The 21898-nt window shown below is 37.8% G+C and overlaps 1 protein-coding gene across 5 annotated transcripts in view; it reads right to left on the bottom strand.

The window, feature by feature from the left end:
• The window catches only part of pard3aa (par-3 family cell polarity regulator alpha, a), a 900153-nt gene that overhangs the window by 324541 nt on the left and 553714 nt on the right, over positions 1 to 21898 (bottom strand). The window lies entirely within an intron of this gene.

The following is a 21898-nucleotide window of genomic DNA, read 5'->3' as shown; positions in this document are numbered from 1 at the left end:
ATAAAAAGCAGTTAACATTTTCATGTGAAAACAATTTTAAAATTATCTCCAGAAGCTGCCAGTCTAAAAATATACTTGAAAAGTCTGGAAATAATAGCTCAAGATAGCGGGGCAAATTACCCAATATTGAGTCTGAATATTGAAAACATGAATACTTAACACATTGGCAGAAAAAATGCTCAAGGTCAAAATCTGTGTATTAGTACAATTAATTTAATTGTTTGATTGTTGGCATGAAATGTGTGCAAGTACAAAAGCACAAGTCATAAGCAGAGGATCATTAAAAACAACACATTTCAAGCCAGAATTTTTATGCTTACCATTACCTTAGAGGGTCTTGTTTAAACTAGCTTAGACTAAAACAAAAGTACAATTTAATTTCCCATTCTATCAAGGAAGGGAAATTAAAGTGATTTTATTACAGATAATCTTCTACATTACTTCATACCTAAAACTATTCAAGTAAATTAAATCAAACCAAAAGGTAATTCTTGAACACAAATGCAATTAACAGGAAAGACAATTTCCACTTTTGGTGCTCACTTATTAAGAATGAACAAACCTCAAAAAAACACCTTGTCAAAGAGTTGGGCTGGATTAGTCACCTCTTTCTGAGGAAAAAAATAACTGACATATTTTCTGTCCATCTATGTGCCTTTAGGAAAAGATCAAAACTTAACACCTTAAGTGTTAGAGAGTTAAGCATGGATCAAAAGACAAATACAGATATCCATTTCTATCGTGCCAGTCTGCTTCAGTATAAAATATTTAGGCAACATACATTAGACATAACTTACCACAGCCAAAATAAAAACAAGCACATTTTAACTTGTTTTTAATATTATGGCATAAAATAGCCTTACACTGTGTGAAATTATTCTTAAACGTATTGTGGAAAACCAGCACAAACACCAACAGGCAGACTCCAACAGTTCCAAAACGCGCACGTATTTATTTACATTATTTACAATGAACAGTCCCGCACACAACCCAGTGTACCTGCACCAAACACCCCTACGTCTGGGCCTTCTAACAGTCCTTCCTTCACCACCTCCACTCCACTCCTCTGAGCGTTGTCCTCTTCCTCCCAACTCCGGCTGATGACTGGAGGGAGGCGGCCTCATTTATCCCCACCTGGACATGCTCCAGGTGCCCTCTGATGAACTTCTTGCAGCACTACCTGGGTGTCCCAGGTATTCTTTCAGTGCTGATGTCCAGGGCTCCCCCTGGCCGTGGCCCCCATACAAACCAGGGCAGCTGCCCTCTCGTGGTCCGGGGGAGGCATAGTCCCTCTCCCTGTCCTTCCAGGCATCCTGGCAGGGCACAGCCCCCAGCCGCCCGCCACAGTATGTCACATTTTTACACAGCTACCACTGAAATGACTCAAGATTTTCAAATTGTACAAAAAGGTGATCACGCCATCCTTGTTAAATGCAGGCAATTTGTTTATCAAATATATCTGGTGAAATAATTCAAGTCAAGTCAAGTTGGGGAGCATACACACTGGTACAGTGCGTTCCCGTACCCACTACACAACGAAATAACTCGGAATCCCGGTTGGTAACTCCCAAGGCAGACACGCGGTCCAGTCCCACCCTCTGGAATTGACCCTCAATCTGTGTTACGTGGGCGACCCCTTGGCCTGGTCTAGCCACTCGGGTCCCCAACAATGAGGATCTTATGAGCTGGATCACCCTAAGGAAAACACTCCACATGGCCGTAGTGCCGTAACTGATGCTACCTCACAATGGAGGTAATGTGCCTCATTCGGGACTCCATGAGCAACCAAAGTCAAACCAACAGTACCCAAGGATTTTCCAGAGAGACATAATACCAAAGGAGCCCATTCTTCGTCTCAGTTCACTGGATAGCATCCATGTCTCTTAACCATATAACAAGACAGGAAGCGTCAGGACTCTAAAGACTTGGATCTTGGTCCTTTTGCATAGATATCGGGAGCACCACACTCCCCTTTCCAGTGACCTCATGACTCACCATGTTCTCCCTAATCTGTCTACTGACTTCATAGGAAGAGTCAACAGAGACATAAATGTCGCTGCCAAGGTAAGTAAACCTCTCAACAAGGTCGACACTCTCTCCACAAACAGACACACTGCTGATGGCTATGCCCAAGAGGTCACTAAAAGTCTGGATCTTGGTTTTTATCAAGTAAACTTGCAAGCCCAGACACTCAGACTTCTCACTCAGTCTCTTGAGCGCCACGATCAGAGCCTCCATTGACTCCGCGAAGATCACAGCATCATCAGCAAAGTCAAGATCCGTGAATCTTTCTTCACCAACAGATGCCCCACAACCTTGCCCAATTGAAACAATTAAAATAATACAAGACAAATAAAGATGCATCTCTGTGTGGCACTGGACTGTCAACATGAATTGAGAAGGGGGTGTTGTATTTCATTAACATGCTGGGATTTTATTTGAAAAACAATAAGGTATTAATCATAAATACATTAGATATAACTGTACAACTGGGGATTCTAGAATTAAGCAATATGCCCTATGAGAAAAACTAGCAGTCTTCTCCAGATGAAAAAAGTAAGGATAAGGGGGCAAAAAAGGTTTGAAAATGCACCAGGGATGAATGAGAAAGAGAGAGCAAGAGAATTTAAACAAGGAGTTAGAGAAAAAAAAGAAAAAAAAAAGAATAAAAAAAGAAAAAATCAAGAAACCCAACTCCAAAATGCTAAGCAAAAATTTCTGTCAAAGTCCACACAAAAATCATAACTTGAATTAGTCTTTAAATCTGCCTATACACATTAAAAGATTTATTTTTTACCCACAGATATGAACACTGAAACAACCAAACTGCCACCTTAAATATTGGTGTGAAAATAACATAACTCGTGATACAACCAGATGTCATTTGGTAGGAATCTGGCTTTGCTGCTGAAAACAATAAGGTCATGATGAACGCAGAAAACCCCAAATGGCAGTAGCCACAGTATAAAATGGGAGAGTGGTTATGTCATCAAAATAACTCTAAAATACATTAACATCAAAATTTCAAATAAATGTACAAAATAACATCAGAATTTAAAGGGGGATGGGTGATGTTAGGGTTAGCATTAACACCCAAGAGTCCTAATAGTGCAGGGTAGGAATTTAAAAGGCTGGCATAACATACCTGTGTTATCACATCTGGAATACTGTGTTCCCTTTTATTCTCCATATAACAAAAGAGCATAAAGATGATAGTGAAAGGTTAGGGAAGGAATGGGAAACTGGCTCCAGGAATGAAGCATATAAGTTATGAGAAAAAAACAATCTTTTAAGCATATGTAGTTTTTGGCGATAAAATGGCAATGTTTAAATGTTTGACAAATAGATGACAACTGATAATTCAAAATTTACTCTTCAACAAGAATAAGGGGACATGAATGGAAGCTGGTCGAGATGATGTTTCATGCAAATACGAGAATATATTTTTTTGCATTGAGAACTATACAATACATATAGAACCAGTAGGTCTTGAGTTGCTGTAATCTTGATTTAGGGAAATTCCGTAGACGCAAACTGCATAATTTCCCAGAAGTTTTCTTTTCAGCTGACTCTTAATTATTTTCCATAGGCTTCCATTTTTTTATTTGCAAATGAAACAAACTAATTATGTTTTAGATGCAGCAAGTAGTATGTCACAATGTGCAAGCAGTTTGCACATTTGGTCACATTTATGGCCGAATGTACAATAGGCTATGTAACGGGTAAGCCTTTAGATTGGAAGATGGTCATTTAGCCGGGTGGTAGAACCCCCTGCTCATAATTACCAGCATCAGAAATCTGCCTCCCAACTGTGCTGTTTCGGGGAGTGCAGTTGCTGGGAGGTGAAGTGACACTGTGAGTGATCGATCCCTCAGCAGAGACAACACATGTGCCTCAGTTGACAGTTAATCAGAAGAAATGAATGATGTTTTATTACTTAAGGGAAAGCATTTCAAACATATTAACAAAATGACCATGAATCAAAATTACTGTTCTTTAAACCACAAAACATAAATGACTTAAACTTAAATATCCTACAGCTGTTGATGATGACATGGTAACTTAGAGTTGGAAAAAGAATAATAATGGCATAACAAGCCACCACAAACTGACGAATGATGCCTGTACAGACATATACTGCCTTTGCTGAGGGATCAGTCAGAGTGTCACCTCCTAGCCGCTCTACTCCCCTAGATGACACAACTGGGATGGAATCACAACCAGCAGTTTCTACCTCTCAGTATAATATCCATTTACCAGTTACTTACCTGTGACTGCATGGCTACATATTACATCCATTCTTCCATTACCCAAACGCTATATTCTAACTACAGGGTCACGGGGGTCTGCTGGAGCCAATCCCAGCCAACACAGGGCGCATGGCAGGAAACAAACCCCGGGCAGGGTGCCAGCCCACCGCAGGGCGCGCACACACATACACCCACACACCAAGTACACACTAGGGACAATTTGGAATTGCCAATTCATCTAACCTGCATGTCTTTGGACTGTGGGAGGAAACGTATTCTGTTAGATATATTCAGTGACATGAAAGCACAAAATGGTTAAAAATAGTGACAAAGTCTGTACTGTGCAGTACTACTCAACACAGTATGTGATGACTGCTACATATTCTTCCAATTTAAAAACATTTTGCGTCATTTATAAGTAAAAAATGGAAGCAGCTAGAATACATTTAACTGAAATTAAGGTTCAACATTAAGGTTTTATGTGCTCTTTATTATCTGCAGTTTTGCTGTTAAGTCAAGAATGCCTTATCCCGAGATGCTACTGCACTTATGTTCAACAAAAGTACCCAGCTTGTATTTTAATTCTTGGACCTTTTAGTCTAAAGCACTATCTCCAGTCATGAGATGATTCTATGTTTATTCTGTGTTTATTTGTGATACAGAACAGTTTACAAACTGTCATATAACCCTGAGCAAAAATAAAACTGCCGAATCATTTATATTTCATTATATTACTTAATATTGCAAAGATAAACATAAAGTTTCAACTACAATTTACACTATCTCCCTGCACATGCCAAGCTAGTACTACACTGGAAGCCACTAAGAAGAGGTTTGAAAGCTCTACATGTCTCGGAGTTCTGTTCTATTTGCAGGAAGCTCACATACCATATGGATAACAGCATATGCCAGGAAGAAAGTCCAACTCAAGAAGGTGAGAGGAAAGGAAATGTTAAAGACCTGCTTCTTTTGGCCACATTTAAAGAGGAAGCTTATGTGCTTATGATCACAGAGAGCAACAGAACTCAACTGAAGAGGAGGAATCCAAGGGTAACTTGGTGACCCTCCAATGATGGGTTTAACATTTGCAAGTCTATGATGAAAACTAAGAAAAATCATGAAGTGATTAATGTACCAATACCACATTTGTCATTATTACAAATCTGAAGAATGCTTCAAATTGCTGCTTGTGTATTCACCCAAGTTTATTCTAGACACAAATTAGAATTAAATTGTATTGTTGGTTTTGGTAACAAGACAGATGAATCCTCTTTATGGTTCAGCCAAAATTTTAAAAAAAAATTCTCAACTGAGTTTTCATTTTCCATGTCAAGTATTTTCACCACATCAATACTCTACGTGAAAGTAATAACCGATTTTAGAATAGTTCTAAAGATTACCATTCTACCATTTTACCCGCCAAACTACAGAGCAACGGTTTGGTTACAGGGGCCAATCAAAAGCAGTTTGACTTGTGTGCTCCTGGAGGCTTGGAATGACAGGTTTGCGAGGAGTTTTAGTGTTTTATGTAAGTAGCTGACTCCTGTTGAAAACGGCTATCATATGTGCCGTAATTTAGAAAAAATTCCAGCAAATGCTCTTCAGCGAAAAACTGATCTGAGGTGGCAAACAAACAGCAGAAATAATTGTCTGTGCACAATTAAATGACAAGCAACCAAATTACTGTATGAGACAAAATGTAATGTATAACAGAAGCCTGATTATACAGATTCAATTTAACAAAGGCACCTAAAAAATTTCTAAATCACAGCTGCTAGCTCCAATTATCTCTAATGCTAAAAGGTTACCGTTCACAGCTATTCAAAGAAATCTTCAAAAAGCAACCACAGAAAAAAATACAATGGATTGCTTGTCTCGTAACCTGCAAATATATTAACCTTAGCTATAATAAGTGCCTGTTCTGTGAGAATGTTTTGGACAGTAGGTGTTAAATTGCTCCCTTTAAATGGTGGATTGTGGGGATCTGGCAAGTACATATTCAGCATCTGAAACAATGTGTGGACAAATAAGCTGTGAAATAAAATAAATAAATATATATTTAAAAAAAAGTTCATTTTCTATCCTACAATAGGAAGGAGGAAAAAAATTGGCCAGGTATTTAAAGCTGTAATTACTAAAAAAGCACTCTTTCATTTGTTTACAGTGAGCACTTAGACACCCAAACCACTTATTGATTTCCTGCACTGAAAACCCTCAGAAAACAGACTACATGCGTCTGAAGATAATATACCACAAAGCAAATGTGAATTGTTTAGACTGAGCAATTTTATGATGACTGCTGCCTTGGTTTTATCTGAGTGACAGAAATCAATACTTTGTTTTCGGTTTCTCCATTCTGAACTCATCTTTTCTGCCATCAAGATTTCATTGACTTAAAAATGGGATTCAGTTTCAGAGTTTTCTTCTCCAGTTTAAGGAGGAAGGAAAATAAAAAAAAAAGAAAAGACTATGACATATAGGCTCAATAAGCACTGCATTTATCTTTCAAAATTGAAAGCTAAAGCACGTTCAAGATGTCCTGCTTATACAAGAAACATACATTTTTAAAAATGATCATCATGAGTGCTATTACATGATAGGTTACAGATATTGTACAGTGATTTCACATACACTAGTTAACTAGAAGGGTTTGAAATTATAAAGTCTGTGATAGCACCTCTGGCATTTCGAAAGCCTTTTTTAACCTCTCTTTGGGATGAAAATGAATGCCTCGATTAAAATTGTACTTTACATTTTTAACAACTTTTCTTTATTGTTTTCATTCTAAGCTTAGCAGATGAAAAGAAAGACACCACAACAGATGAGGCCAAGCTGTAACTTTATATGCTAATCTAAAAATACAGCTTAATTTTAAAAGATATATATATATATAGTAATCCCTCCTCGATCGCGGGGGTTACGTTCCAGACCCCGCCGCGATAGGTGAAAATCCGCGAAGTAGAAACCATATGTTTGTATGGTTATTTTTATATATTTAAAGCCCTTATACTGTAAACTCTACCACCCTGTTAACATTATTAGAGCCCTCTAGACATGAAATAACACCGTTTAGCCAAACGTTTAAACTGTGCTCCATGACAAGACAGAGATGACAGTTCTTTCTCACAATTAAAAGAATGCAAACATATCTTATCTTCAAAGGATCAGGAGCAGAGAATGTTAGAGAGAGCGCTCGCTAAGAAAAGCAAACAATCAAAAAATCAATACGTGCTTTTAAGTATACAGAAGCACCGCTATAAAGCGGCATTTTGTAGAGGAGCGTCCGTGTCCTCTGTGCAAACAGCCCTCTGCTCACACCCCCTCCGTCAGACAGAGAGAGCGAGAAAGATAGAGAGAAGCAAATAAGCACGGCGCGGGAAGCATATCTTATATCATTGAGGAGTTTTAGTTAATATGTAATACATGCTCTGATTGGGTAGCTTCTAAGCCATCCGCCAATAGCATCCCTTGTATGAAATCAACTGGGCAATCAAACTGAGGAAGCATGTACCATAAATTAAAAGACCCAATGTCCGCAGAAAACGGCGAACCAGCTGAAAAATCTGTGATATATATTTAGATGTGCTTACATTTAAAATCCGCGATAGAGTGAAGCCGCGAAAGTCTAAGCGATATAGCTAGGGATTACTGTATATATATATATATATATATATATATATATATATATATATAAATAAAAACAATCTGTTAGTCTGTTTAATCATGTACAGAATTATGTGGACCATGTTCTAGCCAGGTGCAATGGCGATTCACGCTCAAACCCCCTCAACAAGCAAACTAGGTTCATTCAGAGTCAACATTTAACCTGTTAGATCTCCCCATATCCTCCAGGAGCGCCAGTTACATTCCCCCATCCAAAGACACGCAAGTTTGATGAATCTGCCCCAATGTGTATTTGGTGTGTGGGTGTTTGAGTGTCGCCCTGCAATGAGCTGATGCCCTGTCCAGGTTTTCTTGCTGGTCTGCTCACTGCGCTGACTGGGATAGGCTCCAGCACCCCCTTGGGCCCTGGTCAGGATTAAGCAGGTTAGAAAATAACATGACATGATAATTAAAATGGCATTTAATGTCTTGACTTGGGAGACCACATTACCTGGAGGAAAAAAATCAAGGCAGACATATGAAGAACATGAAAAACTATGTAAAGCTAGGATCTGTACCACTGTGTCATGCATTCTTTTTAATAACATCTGAGGTTTAACGTCTGTCTTTATACCAATGAAGGATAGGTGACAAAAATGTGCTGCATCTACATGCATAAGTACTGTGCATTATTTTCTAGCAAGTAATACCTAATAGATTTGTGTTTCTGAAATTTTTAAAATAGAGTCTACAACAAAGCAACTCCCCTAAATATTTAAATCTTGTCATACAAAAATGTAAAGATTAGTCTACTTGGAATTTTCTTTTAGGATTATGTCAGTTGCAGCTCTTCGGCAGCCTAGGGCCAGAAAGATAACATAAACTTGTTCTTGGTGTGCTTGTCACATAATATGTTGCCACTTATGTTAGTTCTGAGTTCTTCTAGTAACATTTGACTTTAAAAACGGAAGGTTGGAGGGATTATGTAATGCCAAGTTCATCCTAGCTGAAAGAAACTTCTTTACAGGTCAGTAATTTTGACTTTCTTTTCCGCTTGTTCCAATCATTGAATCGAATTGTACAGCATATTAAGGTATCTTCAAGGGCAATGGTGCATTTTACAGTGGCATAGGAAAAATCTCCATAGATAAATGGGTGGGCTTGATGCCATGCCAAGGCTGTACACATTTTACAAATGCAGTCAAAGAAGAAGAAAAAAAGATGTCAGCAGACATTACACTAAGAGTCAAATAACATAATACCCATAAACTTGGACAAACTAGCAAGTGTTCGATGCCAACCATTTACCTAAGACCTGGTAATCTAATATATCCCCCACCTCCTGCCTAATATCAGAGACAACAGGTCAAAAATGGTGGCACACATAACAGAAGCAAAGTGGTGCTGTGAGTAAAAGTAACTAATCTTCAACATAGTCAAAACACTTCTAATAAAAAACTAATTGTAACAATTACATTACTTGACCTCTAAAACACAGAAAAACAATACCCTAAATAGTTTTAGAAACCAGGGAATAGCCGAGTCAAGACATATTCAAGGTGAGGTTGAACAAAATGCTTCTTTGTTTTTAAGACCAATGATTTTGGAAATTCATCAATGCTATTTTAATGGGAGTTTTTGAAATTTCAAAAAATGTGTACATCATACTTTATTCAGGATAGTTCAATAAAAACTGAGCTTATTCAGAAATTACTTTCAAGAATAAGTGTGCCAAATTTCATAAAATTGACCTGCTGTGAGCAGACTTGTTTCATATAAATTGACAGACATGACAACAACCACAGGTGCTTTCAATGTTTAGTATATGGTATTGTGGAAAAAATTTAAACAGTGCTTAACGTAGAGACCAATTTTAAATCATCATTTGCCTCCCAAATGGTGGCTTGCTGTTCCTTGTTAATGCCACTTCAGATCAACATAGTATTTTAAAAGCTAAATGGCACCATCTTAATAATAAGTGGTGGATTTGAATCAGTACTGAATAGCTTCTGCATATTGCAAATGATTATCTTACTAAAGCCGGGCTAAAGTTAACAGAGGTTACTTTTAAAATAATGCTTTATTACTTCTCATGGCTGTTAAACATAGTTAAACAAATAAATAAATAAATACCCAGCCCCAAAGGAATCGTCAACTCACACACTGCACAGCACAAGGCTGCTTAGCTTTTATTTTTCATGTAGAAGTCATCATATCACAAGTACAGAAACTCAACAAATATTCAGTCATTTAGGTGATTCAGCATGAGAAGTCACAGACGTGCTTAAAGGAAAGGGAAGTTTGTTAAACTCACCATAAAACTAATTGAATTCACTTAGCAATTAATGTCACTTTGATTAACACTTGAAACAAATTAACAGAATATTTTTTCTTCAGCACTGTGAGAACACCGCTGCATCATTATAAGTGTGCATTAACACATGTCACAAGGTCCAGAGAAAAGAAAAAGTTTTTCACAGATAGAGCAAATGCTAAGATGCAAAACTAATGTAGTTAAGGGATACAAAATATATATAAGGGAAAAAACAAGCAAGTGAAGTTGACAGCTCTCAGTGTACCTATGACTTACAAAGCTGAACTTATCTTTTGTGCCCTTTCATTAATAAGGAGGTATAATTAGATATCCAGTTAATATATTTCTATTAAGAACTTTATCAAACAGCAAAATAATAACCCATCCACTTTCTTTTTTCCACCTAAAAGTAAAGATCAGAATGTTTAAAGCTGTACTTTTTCCCCCCACAATTGTGGAATACTGTCCTTGGCCCTAGACACTTTCTAACTTTCATCAACCCACATACTGCAAATATTAAATGAAAATGCAAAATCCATAATGAACAAATGAATTAAACAGGATGCTCTAGAGCTGTGAGGCAGGAGCCCTAGCCACTGCAGTACTATTTTACCCCACTTCAAACCATTATCTACGTTAAAATGATTAATATAAAAGGACATGTGTGCGATGTTTACTTGTTACCTGCCAAGGCCGGTGCGTTAAGTAATGCTTCCTGAGGCAAGGTACATTATTGCCACCCCCTGTCTAGGCATGAGACATTGCTCTTAATTCTATTGTAATATATATTACTAATACAAGGCTTGAAATACAGAGCATTGCCTGAATATTGGACAAAAAAATAAATAACATTGTTTTTCGAAAAAATGTGGAAAAACTATAAAAAATGAGATTTAAAAGAATAACACAGAAACCACATTAAAAATATAGTAATCCCTCCTCGATCGCTGGGGTTGCGTTCCAGACCCCCCGCGGTAGGTAAAAATCCGCAAAGTAGAAACCATATGATTGGATGGTTATTTTTATATATTTTAAGCCCTTATAAACTCTCCCACACTGTTTATAAATATTCCCTGCAGATTTATACAGCATAATCCCTTTGTATTCTCTTAGATATTAGGTAAGATTCATTGAAATTATGTATATAAACACACTGTTTATATACAGTAAAACCTAAATATTATTTTAAAGATATTGAGTGTCTCCGATATCACATATTTTACAGCCATTACGATAGACAGGCCACCAGCAATAAATACGTACAATGCAAGAAAAATAGTATACAGTAAGTGTGTGTACAGTGACACTAAACGTACGTACATGTACTAAGTACTGTAAGTAGAAAATTAATTATGGTTACTCACAGACAATGACACGATGACTTGTCCGATAACAATGAGTTTAATTTTACTGCACAACAAAGGAGAGCGTTACAGCTCTTCCAAAGGAGCCACTTCAGGTGATTGTGTAGCACTGCCATTGTTCTTCTTCTGGCAGGCTTCAATCCAAATCCCTAAAGCAGATTCCATCCAGACTACTGCCTTATTACATCCACTTACAACTCGTTTTGCACCCTGGTTAAAAGGACACTGCGGCCGTAGATCTTATATTCCTTTCCTACTTTTTAAATAAAAAGAATCGTAGCCTCATTGATGCCGTAATGACGTCCTACAGCGGTGTAGCTTTTCCCTTCCTTCAGCATATCCAAAACGTTTACCTTTTCGGCAATCGTTAACATCTTCCGTTGGCGCTTGGGCACGGCCCCTGAAGCAGCAGCAGGAGCAGATCGTTTTGGAGCCATAATGAAGGGCTTGACTATGCACAAAGATAAACACAAAAGTTAACTCTTTACACAGCGAAACACGTTGATGCTGAATGAGCGAGACGAGACTTCCTGGTTAACACTGCATTCAGCACACAGGAACTTAACTGCGTGCTCTGATTGGTTAGCTTCTCAGTCAGGAGAATGTAACTGCGTGCTCTGTTTGGTTAGCTTCTCAGTCATCTACCAATAGCGTCCCTTGTATGAAATCAACTGGGCAAACCAACTGAGGAAGCATGTACAGGAAGTAAAAAGACACATTGTCCGCAGAACCCGCGAAGCAGCGAAAAATCCGCATTATATATTTAGTTATGCTTACATATAAAATCCATGATAGAGTGAAGTCGCGAAAGTCGAAGCACAATATAGCGAGGGATTACTGTAATACAAATATTCCATCTGAAACTGAATGCAAAATAAAGCTCCACTGCATTGCTCCTCCTGCAAGTCTCTCTAAACACCGTGTCTGTTTCAAACTCCATCAAGCTACAAGATGCTGACTTTTAACAGACATTGTGACTGACAACATAAATAGAGTCCAGAAATTAAGAGAATTTTACAAAATGATCAATATGCATGGGCACCAACCCCTCATAAACATTGGGGAGATGTGGGCAAAAAACTATAGGCTACAACAGAGATAAGAATCTAGCAACAACAACAACAACAATAATAATAATCCTGAAACTGGCACACCATAGAAGACACAAACGTGGGAAAATAAAATTAAATGATCAGCTAAAACTGCAGAGTTTGATTGCATTGCTAAAGACTAATTTAATTCAAAGTATAAGCACATTTCAAATTGGCTCACATTAAAATATGCATTAGTACACTAATCCAATCTTTTTTTATTCATTGTCATCAATGACTTGATGATTGAACTTTTCACATTTGCTCTTGGCACATTAAAAAAGTTCTCCATTGCTGAAAAAACTGATGGTATATGTTGATTGCATGGTGATATTGCATTATTTGTAAGCATTACAGAAGAAAGTGGGAAAGTGATACAGATGATCATACAGTATACTTAAGATTAAATAAATTTAAAGATTTCATTAGAATAGTCAGTTCAGTTCACAGCCCTAAATATAATTTATATGGTTACAGTTTATGCTGCCACCATCACTGTAAGCTACATGGCAGTCTGGCAGGTTAAATTCAGTTATCCTTACAAACTGTTCATACTCATGTGGTACAGATTCAGATCTTTTAACAGAAATGTGAAATGAAACACTCTGAAAGCCTACCAATATAGTCCAATTGCAAAGTGTTTTCTAAAATGTCAACCCTCAAAAGCATGTTTTTCTGGAAGAGTCTTACAGACACATTTGGCAGTAATGATTCCACTAAAAGCACCTTTGAGCACTTGCTGGTATTCACATTTATTAGGTCTGATTTTTATCATCTGTCTGATGAACATTTATTAATTTTGCATATTCAGGGCAGACACTGATACACAGACCAGATTTGAGTCACTTGCCAAATGGAACTGTAGTCTAAATTTAGCCTCATTAGGTTAAATGACGCCGCTAGACGGCCGAGTATAGTAAGTCAGTGTTGGTTCGAGCAGATAACAGTAAGTTTGGATGGTTTTTGGAACATTGGTTTGGTGGGGTGTACTTTCCAGGACTAACATCGTCGACTGACTTAAACCCTTTGACAGCTCCGGAACCGTAAGTAATTTAGAACGTATTACCATTTGCTTGGGACGTCGAAATCTATCTTTGGGCAGTTTGGTTTTGGCATCCGTCCTTCTGACATCTATTGGCAAACTGTGTAATGATGGCTGGGTATTAACAACGGTCATTGTTTAGATTTTAGCCTATCTCAGATCTTAAATTACCACGGCAACATAATTATTACTCCGACTCCGATTAGAGTCATAAAATACGGTTTGTTTTGAAAATGTGTTTGCTGGAAAAAATCAAATGAGGTGCGCCGAAGAACTGAGTTCACGTCATGCAGCCCCATTAAACAGGAAGCTCTTCATTAAATCGGCCGAAAAGGTCTATTTTAAGAACAAATCAGTGCCATAATAACAAAATCATTTAAAAAAAAACCAAATAATTCTTTGCAGAGAAAGTATGGATTTCACAAACGTAGAATTTGTAGCCCAGTCGCTAGTACATATTATATGATTACATTAGCTATTTTCCATGATGCACTACACCCAAAATCCCGTCTTCGGTTTGCAGGGAGTCTTAGCCTAATCTAACACTACACAGAGGAGAAAATACTGGACACGGAGCCATCATAACCAGTGAGATTTATCTGATCCATGACTACTGGTAATTGAAATGTTTCAAACAAAATTTACCAACTATGGTTTCTCGGCACAGGTTCTTTATAAAAATATTTAGCACATTCTGACACAAATCAAATGTTTCTTGTAGGATTTCACCCAAATGCAAAAATATTGGATCCACATGAAAGTTCCATTGAGGCAAGTGGTGTGGTCAAAGATCACAATGATGCAAGACTTCAACGGCTACACTAAATGAATGCTAAAACATGTATGGAAGAGCTCCAACCCAACTTTTGTTTATAAATCAGTTCAACTGAAGTTTTATTGTTCCAAGAACGAAATCTGGATTGCCAGCTGGGTAATTAAAAACAGACCAAAATATCATGTGAAAAACAACAGAGTCAACACAACAATCAAACATAAGCTGAAAATATATAACAAATGCAGCAGTCTAACAATAACAGAACCAGCACAACTGGCTACACATTTGTAATCAATGTAACCTAGCTACAAGGACCACCAGAATGGCCTGCTGATGCCTATAAACTTCTTGAATAGGCTCCCTTCCATCTATCCATCAATTTTCTTAACCCACTTATCCAGGGCAGAGTCACAGGGCAGCGGGAGACATACTAGCAATCACTGGAAGCAAGGAAGGAACAACACCTGGATGGGCCACTGCACATATGGAATTACGTTTTAACTGATTCATGTTATTCCTCCAATCTTGAACCTCTGACCTGATAACAAGAGCTGGAATTCCAAACACATGTCTGAAAAACAAATTCTACTTTCCACACCACTATTTTGGTGAAGACTGATGAATATATGCCTTCTTCTTTTTATCATCTTAAGATGAAAGATGCATTTGCATGTCTTAATATTTTGTTTTTGTTTCAGAAGCACTCACAATAACAGAAACAAGACTGCCTGAAGGAACTGTGCTCAATTTCAGAATTTGATTGATCTCATTATGGTTATTTTGAAAAAAGCAACTAGCGGCTGGTGTTTGTTGTTGAAGCCTTCATTGTCACAAAATCCGTTTATGGTGATGTACAAAATGTTTAACCACTCAAAAAAAAAAAAAAAGGTGTTGAATTTTTTCTTACTGAACAGAACAAGTTTTCTCTCAATGAGAATTTCTCTTTGTGGTGATGTCAAGTTAAAAATGTGTGAAAACATTCCTACTTGCCAGTGCAGGTTTCCTAAAATAACTCAGGTATTTGTTTTCTTTAAAAAAATAAGGCAATTAAAAAGAAAACAAATGATATGGTAAGGCAGCATGGTGACACAGTGGTATAATGGTTCATGTCATAGGTCCTCACTAAATGGAATTTGTTTGTTCCCCTGTGTCTACATCGGTTTCCTACCACTGTCCAAAGACATGCAGATTAGATGAACTGATGATGCTAAATTCACCCAGTGTGTGTATTCACCCTGTGATGGACTGGCGCACTGTCCAGGCTTTGTTCCTGCCTTGCGCCCTATGCTAGCTGGGATGAGCACCAGCCACCAAATGACCCTTATCTGGATTAAACAGTGTAGAACATAACAACTAATATGGCTGAATACTTAAAGAACACCTATGAAGAAACAGCAACCTAATGTTATATTTTATAGTGAAATAAAATAACAGCACTCTGACTCATCTGCAACATGGAAAATGAAACTCGGTTTTCTATTTGTCCTGATATAAAGTGACATTTTCTAATCAACACCCACAATAATTAAACATCATGCATATCCAATGTCAGTTTCTTCAGTATCATGCCACACCTTAGACACTTGACCCTTACTAATTTGTTTCCTCCAAGCACCAACAGATTTTAGGAATATGAAGCAAATCCATTTGAAACAATAATGCAGCAATCAGTTTCATGGAATAATGAATAATTTCACCACATTGCAATCTCCTTGTCATTAATAACGGGAATGTTACCACAGCACTAACTAGGGAATAAAAGAAAGGCTGTACTGTTTATATGGTAAATGTAAAAACAACATAATCAAGAGCAACTGTACATAGCGTATTTCAATACTTTGCTTTATATATATATGTATAAAAAGATATAAAGGAAGAAATTAAGAAACCACTTAAAATTTTTCTTAAATCAACATCGCTATGAATGGCAGCCATTTCATTCCAGTGTCTGTGGTGGAGCTCCAACAGAAGCACAAATCATTTTACTTAGTGAGGTACTGGTTATGTGATCGCCTGAACCAAATCTTATTTAATGAGAAAAAGTATAAAAACCACTGCTGTGGTCATCACTATCCTCTTGCAACAGGATCAGTTTGGATGGCAAAAACCGTGCTAGCAGTACCTTAAATTTAATTGGAATACAAAAATATCTAATGATCATGCTAAAGGGGTTAAAAAGAAAATATCTGAGTGAAAAAAGAAGGGTGTAATTCCGGCAATACTATGATAGGTATATAGTGAGCATCAGGTTCGACTCTCCACTGACCAGGATGACTATCAACTCTTTCGGATGTCACACAACAACAGTAAGATCAACTGCCATACAAAAAAAGGCAAATGGCAGCATGGGTTAAGTGCACAGCACGGACAGTTTGAAACAGGCTCCTTCGGGCGAGGTTGAAGTCATGCAAAGCTAGAAAAAAACTCTTCCTCAATGAGAAGCAAAGAAGAGCCAGGAGGATTGGACCATAGAGGACTGAAGTAAGGTAATCTTCTCGGATGAGTCCAATTTTCAACTTTTCACATCACCTGGCTGTCTAATGGTTAGACGGAGACATGGAGTTGGCTAAGCCACAGATTCTTGTCCTTACTGTGAAATTTGGTGAAGGATTGGTGATGATCTGGGGGTGCTTCAGCAAGGCTGGCAGAGTGCACATTTTTATTTGTGAAGAACCTTTGACTCAAGCATGTGTTGGAAGAAACGTGCTTCCTTCTACTCTGACAACTCTGAGCATTGGGTTTTCCACCAGGACAATGGTCCATGCCACACAGCCAGATAAATCAGCATGTGAATAGAGGACCACAAGATCAAAACTCTGTCATGTCAGCCCAATCTCCAAACCTGAACCCTATTGAAATGTGATCAAGAGGACAAGAATGGTCACAAGCCATCAAACAAAGCTGAGCTGATGGAACTTTTGTGCCAGGAGTGGCATAAAGTCACCCAAGAGAAATGTGAAACACTGGTTAAGAGTATACCAAGACACATAAAATCTGTGATAAAATGTCAGGGTTATTCCACCAAATACTTATTTCTGAATTCTTCCTAAATTCAAACATTAGTATTGTGTTGTTTAAAATTGAATATGATTTAGATTTCCAGATATTCAAGGTCTGGAAACTATATATTTTTTTTGACCAGTTGTCATTTTCTGCAATTAAATGCTCTATGTGCATTATTTTTAATTGGAATTCAGAGGACATGTTGTCAGTAGTTTATGGAATAAAACAAACATATTGATGTTCCTCAAACACTTACCTACAAATAATAAAAACAAAGAAACTGATAATTCAGCAGTGGTTTCTACCAACATACTCCATGCAGCCAGAACATTGAGACCACTGCCAGTTGAAGTGAGTAACATTGATATCTCATTACAATGGCACCTGTCAAGAGGTGGAATATATTGGGCAGCAAGTGAACAGTCACTTCTTAAGCTGATGTGTTGGAAGCGGGAAAAATGGGCAAATGTAATCACCTGAGCAGCTATGACAAGAGACAAATTGTGATGCCTAGATGACTGGGTCAGAGCATCTCCAAAATGGCTGGTCTTGCGGAGTATTCCTGGTATCCAGTGATTAGTACCAACCAAAAATGGTTCAAGAAAAGAGAACCAGTTATTCAGCGACAGGGTCATGAAACCTTGGATCCTTGCATTCATGTGAATGTTACTTTGACATGTACGACCTACCTGAAGATGGCTGCACACCATGTACAACCCTTCCATGGAAATGAAAATTCCCCAGTGGCAGTAAGGAATCAGTACGATAATGAGCTTTGCCAAGCTGCATAAATTGTTCAGGAATGATTTGAGGAACATGACAAAGAGCTCAAGGTGTTGACTTGGCCTCCAAAATCCCTAGATATCAATTTGACTGAGCATCTGTGGGATGTGCTATAAAAACAAGTCAGATCCATGTAGTGCCCTACTTTGCAACGTGCAGGGCTTAAAAGTCTTAGTGACAGACAGCACAGGATACCTTCAGAAGTCTTGTGGAGTCCATGCCTCGATGGGTCAGAGCTGTTTTGGCAAAACAAGCAGCAACCTACACAATATTAGGCAGGTGGCTTTAATGTTGTGGCTTATTTGTGTATATATACAGTAAGGTTTGGAAGTGCCATTTACAGCTGCAGCTAGGGTAAGAAAAATGCTAGAGCCAGCACTGCATCCAGCATCTTGCACAATCTATATCCACAAAAATACTTGCTGTTCTAAAGGCACAACACAGTTCTAGTTAAGGGTAACCTACTCTGTCAGAACTCGATCCTCCTAGTCTAAAGCATAGACTGTTACGTTCAATACAACCAACGCACTAACTACTACTTACTGTATGTATATTCTTATTATTCACAGGGAAAAATACAATGCCAGCTCTCTAAATACAGATACTCAAGTTTTTTTCTAGTTGTGACACTGATAAATGATTCCAATAGCATATAACAATTTACTATAATCAACCACACAATATCGGTTTTAGGATGTCCATTTAAGTCTGTGTCTGTGGTTATTGGTCTAATTCGTCTTACCACTATGTTCCAACTATCACCCATTAGCTATACCTTAAGGAGCCCTGGACCAGTCTTAAAAAAAGACAAGATTAAAGTTCCCAGATTATACCATAGCTCTGAGAATTAAACATGCTGTTATTTATTTTTAGTAACTTGCTTCTGCTGGGCACTTAGAAAAGTGTCTTAAAAATACATTCCTGCATTACATACTGCAGAACTTGACATCATGCTGTGAAATTTCTGAGCTGTAAAAAGGTGAAAGTAATTAGATGGAAACTCAGCAAATAATCAATTCTCTGCACGTCTATAACATATAATTATCAAAAGCAATAAATTAAATTCATGACACCTGTTATAAAAATACAGTGAGATGCAACTACCTGGTATTCTGATACGACTTGCAGGCTGTGCGGTTGAGGAAGAGGTGGGATGAAGACTGCCATAAACTGACCTTTCACCCCACCTCACCTTTCAGCATTACATGCGCTAGGAGTTGAACAGTTTCCTTCTCTCTCTCTGATTTTAATTTATTTAAAAAGACACTTAAGAAGAAGAAATAAATAAAAACACATAAAAACCCACACTGAAACAGAGCAAAGAAACAAAAATACCCAATTGTCTCAAATTATGTTCAGATAGCTAATCAAATAAAAAGTGTTTACAAGCTATGAGATTCTAGCATTCAAAGACTGAACGTTAGTATACATAAACACTTTTTATAAACAGTATTTTGTTAAAAACTATGCAATGTGTTAGTGCTAAAGCAAGTAAAACAGAATTAAAATGTTAACGCTGTGTGCTTTGATCAGACAGTTGAAGTTGGCTTATTCAGCTTGATAACATGCACAGTTTGTTTGATTACAGCCCCTGGGCTTCTGTTGTGTTTATTGTGTGCCTTACGTTTGGGGTTGTTATAATGGGAAACTTTTCTTTAATTTTTAATAGGAATTTCTCATCTTTTTTGTGGTGAAGCATGCATTTAACTGGGGGGATTGTTTTTCTCAAAATTGTGTCTTTTAGAACTTTAAATATTTTTGCATTATGCTCTGATGCCATTATTGTTTTCTTACAGGTGATGCCATAGCATCAGTGTGTTTCCATTGAAATCTTACCGAGAGACGCTTGGGTGTGTGACGTTTGTGATATCATTGTAAGAGAGAATATAAAATTCAACCTATATACTGTATGCATCATCTGAGATTAGAATTCTGTCAGCAATTGTGAGCCAATTTTTATTTAGTTTGAACCTACAGCTTTTTGAATCTCCTTTTGTCTTTGATTTCTTATTAGCACTTTGGGCTCTGACAATCAGTTGTTTAATTTCCGGATAAAAACGCACGTTTAACTTTGTCCTCATTTAAATCCTTTCTGTCTCTCTCTTGGAGCCAGAACAGAAGTGTTTCTAAGTATAGACTTTCATTTATGATATCTGCAAACCACAAAATCTGGTACAAAGCCAGCTAGTTGAGTTGTTTTTTCATATGGAGTGCCTAGATTTGACAGTAGTATTATTATAGGGGCTTGGTTGCTCTGTGGGCTGTGCTGTATCTTGTCTCATGGTTATTACATAGTAAAACTCTCGAAGGTCCATTTCCAGGTAATATATAGCAACTTACATAATAAATGCTACCACAAAGAAAGATGTTGCTTATTAGACCCCACATTTAGAAGACCATGAGGTAGCTTAGTTCACCTCCAGGAGTTCCCTTTGGTTTAAATCTCTTCAGAGTGTTTGGTTGATATATCATAGAATTACAAAAAAAAAAAAAAAAATTATTATATAAAGTTACATTTTATTTTTCCATTAAAATAGGTCAAACATTTCCCACCTCCTTTCCTTTACTAAAAATACTAAAATGCAGGAAGTAGGAACAAAAGGTGTAAAGTTCAAGACTGTTCTAGTGATTGAAAAAAGACAAGCTGTTTCATCTTCTTCAATGATTGTTCCAGGCTGTTTCATATTGCATACCCTTATTTTATACAGTACTTTACATGATGATCACTGTCATTAAACTACTGAATTAAATAAGGAGTGGACCCCTGGAGCTCTCTCATGGTTTCTTTTTCATATTATAATTCTGCAGGTCTCATTACAGTATGTAATCTTATTCTGCTGGATTGTCTGAGGCATGTTTAATGTCTGATTCCTTTGTCTTATTATTGTTCAAAGAACATTCAAGTTGTCAATTCTGATATATGGATCATTTCCCATAAAATCACTAGCTCATCCATCCATCCTCTTCCGCTTATCTGAGATCGGGCTGCGGGGGCAGCAGCTTAAGCAGAGATGCCCAGACTTCCCTCTCCCAGGCCATTTCTTCTAGCTCTTCCGGGGGAATCCTAAAGGCGTTCCCAGGCCAGCTGGGAGACATAGTCCCTCCAGCGTTTCCTGGGTCTTCCCCGGGCCCTCCACCCAATTAGATGTGCCCGGAACACCTCACCAGGGTGGCGTCCTTTTCAGATGGCCGAGCCATCTCATCTGACTCCTCTCAATGCAGAGGAGCAGCGGCTCTACTCTGAGCCCCTCCCGGATGACTGAGCTTCTCAACCTATCTTTAAGGGAAAGCCCAGACACCCTGCGGAGGAAACTCAGTTCAGCCGCTTGTATTCGCGATCTCGTACTTTTGGACACTACTCATAGCTCATGACCATAGCTAGCTCACTAGCTCAAGTTTTATTAATTAATAATAATCTGTGTGTGTGTGTGTGTGTGTGTGTGTGTTTGCCCTGCAATGGACTGGTGGCCTGTCAAGACAATTTTCCTGTCTTGCACCCTACTTTTGCTGAGATAGACTTCTGCTTCTCTGTTCAATAAAGCTGGTTTAGAAGATACATGGATGGATGAATGAAAAAAAAATAAATAAAAATAACTAAACATATTCATAGAATATATCAACTGTTCCCATTATTTAATTCGATGTTTCCTACTGGGACAATCTACAGATTGCA

Source organism: Polypterus senegalus, chromosome 5, assembly GCF_016835505.1.
Source record: "Polypterus senegalus isolate Bchr_013 chromosome 5, ASM1683550v1, whole genome shotgun sequence".
In the NCBI taxonomy this organism is placed as follows: domain Eukaryota; kingdom Metazoa; phylum Chordata; class Cladistia; order Polypteriformes; family Polypteridae; genus Polypterus; species Polypterus senegalus.
This window is presented reverse-complemented; position numbering and strand designations above follow the sequence as displayed.